Source organism: Bison bison, unplaced genomic scaffold (assembly GCF_000754665.1).
Source record: "Bison bison bison isolate TAMUID 2011002044 unplaced genomic scaffold, Bison_UMD1.0 scf7180017864505, whole genome shotgun sequence".
NCBI classification, from domain to species: Eukaryota; Metazoa; Chordata; class Mammalia; order Artiodactyla; family Bovidae; genus Bison; species Bison bison.
Window position 1 is genome coordinate 377004 of NW_011495062.1, and position 10490 is coordinate 387493.

Sequence of the window (10490 nt, forward strand, 5' to 3'; positions counted from 1 at the left end):
TTTTAGGATTTGAAATAACCCAACTGGAATTCCATCACCTCCACTAGCTTTGTTCATAGTGATGCTTCCTAAAGCCCACTTGACTTTGCATTCCAGGATGTCTGGTTCTAGGTGTGTGATCACACCACTGTGGTTATTTGAGTCATCAAGATCTTTTTTGTATAGTTCTGTGTATTCCTGCCACCTCTTCTTAATATCTTTTGCTTCTGTTAGGTCCATACTGTTTCTGGCCTTTATTGCAATCATCTTTGCATGAGATGTTCCCCTGGTATCTCTAATTTTCTTGAAGTGATCTCTAGTATTTCCCATTCTATTGTTTTCCTTTATTTCTTTGCATTGTTCACTTAGGAACACTTTCTTATCTCTCCTTGCTATTCTTTGGAACTCTGCATTCAGATGGGTATATCTTTCCTTTTCTTTTTTGCCTTTATCTTTTCTTCTTTTCTCAACTATTTGTAAGACCTTCTCAAACAACCATTTGTCTTTTTGCATTCCTTTTTCTTGGGATGGTTTTGATCACTGCCCCCTGTACAATGTCATGAACCTCCGTTCATAGTTCTTCAGGAACTCTGTGTATCAGATCTAATCCCTTGAATCTATTTCTCACTTCCACTGTATAATCATAAGAGATTTGATTTAGGTCATATCTGAATGGCCTAATGGTTTTCTCAACTTTCTTCCATTTGAGTCTGAATTTTGCAATAAGGAGTTCATGATCTGAGCCACAGTCAGCTCCCAGACTTTTGTTTTGTTTTGTTTTTGCTGACTGTCTAGAGCTTCTCCATCTTTGGCTGCAAAGAATATAATCAAGCTGATTTCAGTATTGACCATCTGGTGATGTCCATGTGTAGAGTCTTCTCTTGTGTTGTTGGAAGAGGGTGTGTGCTATGACCAGTGCATTCTCTTGGAAAAACCCTGTTAGCCTTTTCCCTGCTTCATTTTGTTCTCCAAGGCCAAACTGCCTGTTACTCAAGGTATCTCTTGACTTCCTACTTTTGCATTTCAGTCCCTATGATGAAAAGGACATCTATTTTTGGTGTTAGTTCTAGAAGGTCTTGTAGGTCTTCATAGAACTGTCAACTTCAGCTTCTTTGGCATTAGTGGTTGAGGCATAGACTTGAATTACTGTGGTATTGAATGGTTTCCCTTGGAAACAAACAGAGATCACTCTGTCATTTTTGAGATTGCATTCAAGTGCTGCATTTCAGACTCTCTTGTGGACTCTGAGGACCACTCCACTTCTAAGGTTTCTTGCCCATAGTAGGATATATATAATGGTCATCTGAATTAAATTCACCCATTCTGGTCTATTTTAGTTCACTGATTCCTAAAATGTTGATGTTCACTCTTGCTATCTCCTATTTGACCACTTCCAATTTACCTCGATTCAAGGACCTAACATTCCAGGTTCCTATGAAATTTTGTTCTAACAGTGACTTTATTTCCATCACCAGTCACATCCTCAACTAGGCATTGTTTCTGCTTTGGCTCAGCCTCTTCATTCCTTGTGGAGCTATTTCTCCACTGTTCTTCAGTAGCATCTTGGGCACCTACCAACCTGGAGAGTTCTTCTTTCAGTGTCACATCTTTTGCCTTTTCATACTGTTCATGGGGTTCTCAAAGCAAGAATGATGAAGTGTCTGCCATTCCCTTCTCCAATGGGCTGCATTTTGTCAGAACTCTCCACCATGACCCAGTTGTCTTGGGTGGCCCTACACAGCATTGTTCATAGTTTCATTGAGTTATACTAGGCTGTCATCCATATGATTAGTCTGATTAGTTTCCTGTGATGGTGATTTTCATTCTGTCTGATTTTCATTTCATCTATCATCTGTATGACTGAGTCTTGTTCTGGTGGGCAAGGCCATGCAGAGTAAATCTTCAATCCAATTTTCTGTTGATGGGTTGGGCTGTGTTCCCTACCTGAAGTTTAGTCTGAGGCCAAAGTATGGTAGGGGCAATGGCAGTAATGGTGACTGCCTTCAAAAGGACTAATTACAGCATGCCACAGCTTCCAGGACTGTTGTAGTTAGTGCCTCTCATCCCACGGCAGGCCACTGTTGACCCATGCCTCTGCTGGAGACCCTCTGACACTCAGAGGCAAGTCTGGCACAGTCTCTCGTGGGGTCACTGCTCCTTTCTGCCGGGTCCTGGTGAGCACAAGGTGCACACTCCAAGAGTCTTTTCCCAGTCCTCTGGAAGTTCTGGAATCATATTCCACTGGCCTTCAAACAAATTCCCTGAGGGTTCTCAGCCTCTTTGCCGGATACCCAGGTTGGGAAATCTGTTGTTAGCCCTAGAAACTCTGTAGTAGTACAAGAACTTCTTTGGTATAATTGTTCTCCAGTGTGTAGCTCATCTGCTTGGTGGCTCTATTGTGGAACTAATGGCGACCTCCTCCAAGGGCACTTATGTTGCACACCGGGCCTCCCAGGCGTGCTGCAGCCAGAGGCCCTGTCCCTGAGGCAGGTCACTGCTGGCCCTTGCCTCCGCAGGAGACACTCAAACACTCAAAGGCAGGTCTGGCTCAGTCTCTTGTGAGTCTTGGTGTGCACACAATTTTGTTAGCACCCTCTGAGCATCTCTGGCAGGTCTGAGATTTGATTTTAAATGCTATTGCACCCACCCTACCATCTTGTTGAGGCTTCTCCTTTGCTAGTTATATTAATATCTACCATACTGATTACTTTAAAAAAAAGTATTAACCTATCCTTTGTTACATTTTTTTTTACCTCCCACACTTTTAATGATTTGTGTCATTCTGAGCATTTTAGATGATCCATTTTCTCTTCTTAGAAAATTAGTTTTATTTATTTTCCTATCTATCTCTAACATTTTTAAGACATTGACCTAGAGTTTACAATATGTATTTCCAACTAATTCAAATCCATTTTCAAGTAACACTATCCACTTCCTGAGCGGTGCAACTTACAACAACACAGCATTTCTAATTCCCTCCTCTTGTCCACTGTATCATTATCATCATTCATTTCACTGATACATAAGCCTAAGCATACATTGTTGCTATTATTATTTTTAACAAATCATTATACCATATCAATTAGGAATAAAAAATTAAAATCTTGTATTTTATTTTTATGTATTCATATTTTGATGTCCTTTCTTATATAGATTTGTGTTTCTGATGTGTATCATTTTCTTTCTCAATTTTTTAAACATTTCTTATAAGGCAGTTCTACTGGCAACACATTTCCTCAGTTTCTATTTGTCTGAGAAAGTCTATTTCTTCTTCACTTTTGAAGGTTAATTTTGGAGGGTACAGTATTCTAAATTACTGACTGGATCTTAATTTCCAAAATTAACAGACACTTCAAGTTCTTATTTACTAACTGAATATTTAATAAACATGGAATTTCGATTTGAAAGTACTGGAGGTAAATAACCATACACACATATGTGAAAGAAAGAGGGTATGGGGGTATGGGAGAGACACATACATACTACTGATACTACATATAAAATAGATAACTAAGGAGAACATGCTGTATAGCACAAGAACTCTACGTAATGTCCTGTGGTGACCCGGATAAGAAGGAAATCAGAGGGGATATATCTGTATGTATGGCTGATCCATTTTGCTACAGTCAAAACTAACAACACATTGTAAAGCAACTGTATTCCAATTAAAATTAATTTAAAAAGAAAAAACAAAGAAGGAAAGCCCATTATGAAGTAATGGTGAATAGTCTCCATGAAACCTATTCTTTTACTCCAACCCACTGATTCATTTCAGTGTCTGTAACCCTGTGGTCCTACAAGGAGACTTCCTGATAAAGTCAAGTCTCTCAGGCTTTCCCAGCTGAGGAAATCTCATATTCCCCTCCTCCCATTCCAGAGAGAAATGGAAAATTAATCAATGAATTATTAATTTTACTAATAATGTAAAATTAATACAACTCACTCCTCTTCAGCTGAGGAGAAGTTGCCATCTAATTAAAAGAGTAATCACTGCTCCCATCTTAGGAGATGGAGGTGGTCATTTATTAAGAGGAACATTACCTTTTAGTCAATGCTAAAATGAGAACACTGGAAGTGTAATGTCCTTTCAGGCTTGTTTTTAACCTTAAAGAAATATGAACATCTATTTCCACGGAGTTTCACTTTCCCTAGAAAAGCCTAGTATGGATATGATATTGACATATCAAGCAGTGAAAGGAGAATAAGAAGAGTGAAATAATGTCATTTTCAGCAACACGGATGGACCTAAAGATTATCATACTAAGTATATCAGAAAAGAAAGACAAATACCGCGTGATATCACTTGCATGTGGAATCTAAAATACAACACAAATAAACACATCTATGAAATAGAAACAGACTCACAGACGGAGAGTAGACTTGTGGTTGCCAAGGTAGGAGGGCAGAGGGAAGCATTGGGAGTTTAGGATTAGCAGAGGCAAACTAGTATGCATAGGATGGGTAAACAACAAGGATTTAGTGTACAAAACAGGAAACTGTATTCAGCATCCTGTGATAAACTGCAATGGAAAGGAATATGAAAAATAATCTATATACGTATAACTGAGTCACTTTGCTGTATGGCAGAAATTGACACAATGTTGTAAATCAAATATGCTTCAGTGAAATTTCTTTTAAAAAGAGAAAAAGAAGAGGATAATATAGTAATTTATAATTTCTCTATGTTTCTTCATCATCTAGTACAGAGGAAGTACTAAAGAAAGTCTCCCTGGCTTGAATATTCTTAAAAACTTAGTCACTGACCACTGAGAAACCAAGATAATGGCATCAATTTGTACACCTTTTAAGGTGGTCTCCTTATCTTCCGATTTACAGAAACTGACTTCAAATATTTCAACCAATTAAGACAAATATGCTAGAGTTATTGGGTAATGAAAGGTCCAGAACCAGAGCCTGGAAACCCATTCAGAACTATGGCAGTGATTTACTTCCATCTTTCATCTACTCTGTCCTCCCCAGCACTTGGACAAACACAGCTTCCTCAAAGCTCTAAGATTAACATTTCCTCTATTCAAGCAAACAGGTCAGAGTGAGAGGTATCTCAAACCAAGTGCCAAATACCTGACAAAGACTGATCAACTTCAAGCCAAGTGTCTACACAGGTCCTTTCAGTTATGGCCATGAGAGGGAGATAGGATCACATCATATAAACCTGGCTTCTGGAGCTTACCCCTCCGAGTAACTCTTTCTGGCAGCTGTCAGAGGAACAGGATCATTATAGTCTGATCACATGTCTATCAGTCTACCTAGAGCTTTGTCCTGAGATATCTTTCTTTCTAGAAGTCTCTGCCCCATCAAGAGGCATCATCATACTACAGAGACACACTGTTAAGTGGGACACAAATTAATCCAACATCTCTCCATGGTATAACTTGTTTATCACTCACCCTCACATATTTACTATGCTTCTTAGGTTTATCTTTGGTTGTCTTATTTTTTTTCCCCCTCAAGAAGCAGATGTTCCCTCTGAAAATTAGATATGATATAGCATTGTCTTTGTTTTGTCTCCAGATGTGGCCAATTTTGCTGCTCAGTCAGAGGATGGCAAACAAATGCTTTCTCGGGAGACATCAAATAATGACATTTAGGTCTTAATTGCTCCTCAGAATAAACCATTTTTTGAAATGTTTGACTCAAATACAGTGACTCTCATGGTTCTCTAAGTTAAAAGAGCTGTTGAGTTAAAAAAAAAATACAAAGCACTTCTATAGCATTTATGAAAACTATGAGTTATATTTTTCTTTTAAATTTAAGAAAGTTTATATAACTGTTTATATATTCATGAAGCATGACTACTATGTATTTAGTTCTATAATAGTTTACATTTCATCTCCCACATACCTACTGATGTGCAAAATCCATTTCTTATTGTAACATGGAAATACTGCAAACATCTGTCATCCTATATCCCCCACAACTATACAACAATAGATCTCGTATTTGTGAACAAGCAAATTAGCATAGTTTCTTTTTGCAAGCCCTGATATCTAAAATTCTGTCCTCAAAATTAAATTATTTTATTTAAAGAATGTGTTTCTAGGAATCTCCTGTTAAAATTCAAATACTACTAGGAGAGGCAATATATTCATTTATTAGCTGAGTGATGCAATTTGGTTCAATATATGGTGAAACACTGCAAGCCTATGCTAATAAACTTGTCCAAAGGAAAAATGAGACGCCTAAAGAGGTGATGAATTCCCTACTGTAGAAGGTTCTCAAGTAGAGGCCAAATAGCCACCTGGAAGAAGTATCAAATATAAATATTTAGACATTGAATGGAATATTAAACATAATGACTGCTCATATACATATGAAATTCTACCAGTTTACTTGCATCTTTCTTCATTTATTCATGCATTCAAGCATGCATCCATTCATTTAGCCATCATGTATTCAGTGTCTGCTACTATTATAAACTCTGGCCAATCAGTTGTAAACAAGAAAGAAAGACTGATGTTGGAGAGATTATAATCAAAGGCTCTATGATTAGCCATTGGTATTAAAGCATAAAGTGGTTTATGAAAAATTTAGGCATGTAAGTGCTCAAGCAGTTACAGATAATTATATGGTAGGGAGACTGCTAAATCTGGTCCAGCAGATGCCTAAGTAGATCATAGGGATAGGGGACCTAGGATAGAAGAACCCAGGAAAACCTGGCATCAGTGAAAATGTACCATGGATACCCATAGTATGATGCCAGAAAGGCACTTCGAGAATGAATGGGTCATGGACATGTCCATCTCATGTCAAATCATCTCCAAACATTTTGTTCCCCACGTTTTAAAAATAATACCCAATGACAACTACCTTGTTGCCTCCCCTTGAAGCATGCAAACTTCATTATATTTTAGACCTAACCATTAGTAATATTAACAAGATTACCAGCCACAACTATAGTAACAATTATAAGTATGTACCCCCCAGGTGTCACAGTGGTAAAGAATCTGCCTACCAATGCAGGAGACACAAGAGATGCAGTTTTGATCCCTCAGTTGGGAAGATCTCTGGAGTAGGAAATGGCAGTCTTCTCCAGTGTTCTCGCCTGGGAGATGTAATGGACAGAGGAGCCTGGAGGGCTATAGCCATGGAGTCAGAGTCAGACACGACCGAGGATGCATGCGCTGTGTGTTGGACAGTGTTTTATTCATCGGCGTGTAATATCTCATTTTAATCTGTATAAATGTCCTGTGAGGTTAAAGTCTAATACCACCTCCACTTCACGGTGAGATTACTGAGGCTCAGGGCAGTGAAGTGACATTAAAGTGTAACACAGTAAATGGCCAAGCTGGAACTCAAACCCAAGGCAATCTAATATCCAAATTATTTCTCTGCAATTTTTTGTATTGAACTGAAGTCAGTTCCTCTGGAGCGTCAACCACTAGCTCTTATTCTACTGTCTGAACCGTCATAAAAGGTACACTGTACGTGACATTAAAGATATGTTCCCAAAACTAAACATCTTATTAAATATCCCCATTTCCTTCATTCTGGCTTCATAGTCATCTCTGCTTGGTCTTAGCTCCCTATTCATTAGAATTCAGCGACATTCTTCTTATCCCTAGAAGTGGAATACAGGTGTGATCTTATAAATCCTAAGTGCGACAGGGCCAACAATGTCATCCGTCCCATTCATCAACCATTGTCCACTGCCATTATCACAAGAGCAATTAATACTCTAATTTAGAGGACTTCCTGGTGATCCAGTTGCTAAGACTGCACTCCCAATGCAGGGTGTCTGGGTTCCTGGGTGAGGGAACTAGATCTCACAAGCCACAACAAAGGATCCTGCATGCTACAACTAAAGATCCCACATACTGCAATGAAGACCAAAGATCCCACTACGACTTTGTGCAGTCAAATAAAAAATAAGAATTAAAAAAAAATTAGCAATACTCTAATTCAGCGTTTACAAGTTCAGAATTTAAATACATAATAAAAACTCTTGATCTTTACCATTTCCTATTTGTTCTAGAACCAACAATATAGCTAAAGGTCGTTTAAGCTTAAGTTACTAACAGAATTGATCAATAGAACTAGGCTGAGGAAATAACATTGTTAGTTTTTATGTGCTTTTTCTTTTTACCAAGGATTGGGCTCTTTGTCCATCCTAGAATCCATGAGAACATTTGAAAAGTCAATTAGTACCTTATCATACCACCTGGCAAAGTACTTGTCAGTGTTTCCAAGAAAGCTATAGAAACGGAGTCCTATAATTTGCTTCACATAGTGAAACAACTTCCTGGGCTTCCCTGTGACTCAGTGGTAAAGAACCCACCTGCCAATGCAGGAGATGAGAGTTCGGTCCCTGGTCTGGGAAGATTCCCTGGAGAAGGAAATGGCAACCCACTCCAGCATTCTTGTCTGGGAAATTCCATGGACAGAGGAGCCTGATGGACTACAGTCCATGGGGTCACAAGAGTCAGACACAACTCAGTGACTAAACAACAGCTTCTTACTCTGAGGAGAAGAACATTTTGATCACCACTCAGGGGACAGCAGTTTCATTCCTAGAATCTTTGTATAAGACTAAAATACTGGATTTTAGATAATGTTTTTAACTCAGAGTCACATACTAATTTAACAATTAATCATTATCCCTTTGGAGTTATGTTTAACTCCTTTATAGTAGTAACTGAAAACTATATCCAAAAACTATAATCTCCTTGAAAGGGTCCGTCGCTCAGTTGTTTTCGACTCTTTATGTCCCCATGGACTGTAGCTCACCAGGCTTCTCTGTCTGTGGAATTCTCCAGGCAAGAATACTGAGTGTGTTGCCACTTCCTTCTCTAGGGAACCTTCCCAACCCAGCGATATAACCCGTGTATATAACCCAGGGATATAACCCTGTATTGGCAGGCAGGTTCTTTACCATCTGAGTCATGGTTTAAATCCAATAAGGAACTAGTCCTCTGTGTATAGCTGAGGAAACAGGCCTTCAGCATGAACTACATAATGTCCTTAATTTTATATTTATAAAAATTGTCAATTCCCTTAATTTTTATATCACTCTCTTTTATCTCATAATAGGATAGGTTGGAGTGGGATTATTTCCTCCTAAATAGTCATGAAACAATTTGGACACAGAAATAATATTTATAATCCATAAAGGGTCTCATAATAGCAACAATGTGGTTAAGATGGTGGTATAAAATAAGACAGATATTACTTGAACTGAGAGGCATGTCAAAAGAATAAAATCCACACAGTTGAGACATGGAGAAGGGTATTATTGTATGAAAAAAACTCTAACTAGAGTTACTACAATTTTATATGAAAATTAACTCCAGGCTTATTGGCAGCCAAGAAGGAAAAAGGAAAACCTACAGACTCCGTAAGGTTTATCATTTAGAAAAGGAAAGATACCAAACATTGAGCAAGAGAAGCATGCATTACAGAAGTCACAAAACCGATTACATGAAATACATCAAGGAGAGAGTTGATATAATAGAACCACACACTTCAAAAACTGGAAGCAAATTCAGATCTCTTTGAGTGACCTAATTTCACAGAGACACTTGGGCACAGAGAAGGGAAGCAAATTTCCCAAGATCACCTAAATCATGAACTGGCTAACGCAGGGATCAGGGGCTCAGAGAACCACCATGTTTCCCATATTACTGCATCATTTACCTTGAAATCCACATAGCGCCTTCCTCCAGGAGGAAAGAGGAACCACACGGGTCTGATTCCTGGCTTGGTGCTGGGAATTTGAAATATAGAACCAAGCTAGCTCAGATTAAAGAAAGGCTCAAACATCTTTCCCCCTTTTCTCTTTTAAGAAGTCTAAGTTTAGAGAGCTATCTTTAGCTAAGTTTTGGTTGACGAGTAGAACTGAACGAAAAATTATAGGGCACAAAGTCTCTGCAATTTTCAAGGAAGAACATGACAAAGAAAGGAGAACAAAAAAAAAAAAAATATGGTTTGCACCAATTTTAATCAGAGACACATAAAAAAACAATATCCATAGCAAAACCCAACAGCAATTGGAATCTTAGTATGTGCCAGACATAGCACTAGGTACTTTACATGCATTATCTCATTTAATCTTCACAAGATTCCTAAAGTAGAATCCTCATTTTATGGATAAGGAAACTGAGGCAAAGGGATTATATGAATTTTCTAGAGATAAACAAGTCTTCAGGTATAAAGCCAGAATTTGAACAATGGTCTGTATGAGTCAGAAAATCCTCACTTGGCTATGACATGAAAAGAACCCAATCTAAAAGTGAATTCAAAAACAGAAGGAAGTCCAAAAATCAAATGACTGAGTCAGTTTTGCTCAGGTTTTGTTTTGTACTCTAATATAACAATATCACAATAAACTGAGAAAAATTCTGAAAGAGATGGGAATACCAGACCACCTGATCTGCCTCTTGAGAAATTTGTATGCAGGTCAGGAAGCAACAGTTAGAACTGGACATGGAACAACAGACTGGTTCCAAATAGGAAAAGGAGTTCGTCAAGGCTGTATATTGTCACCCTGTTTATTT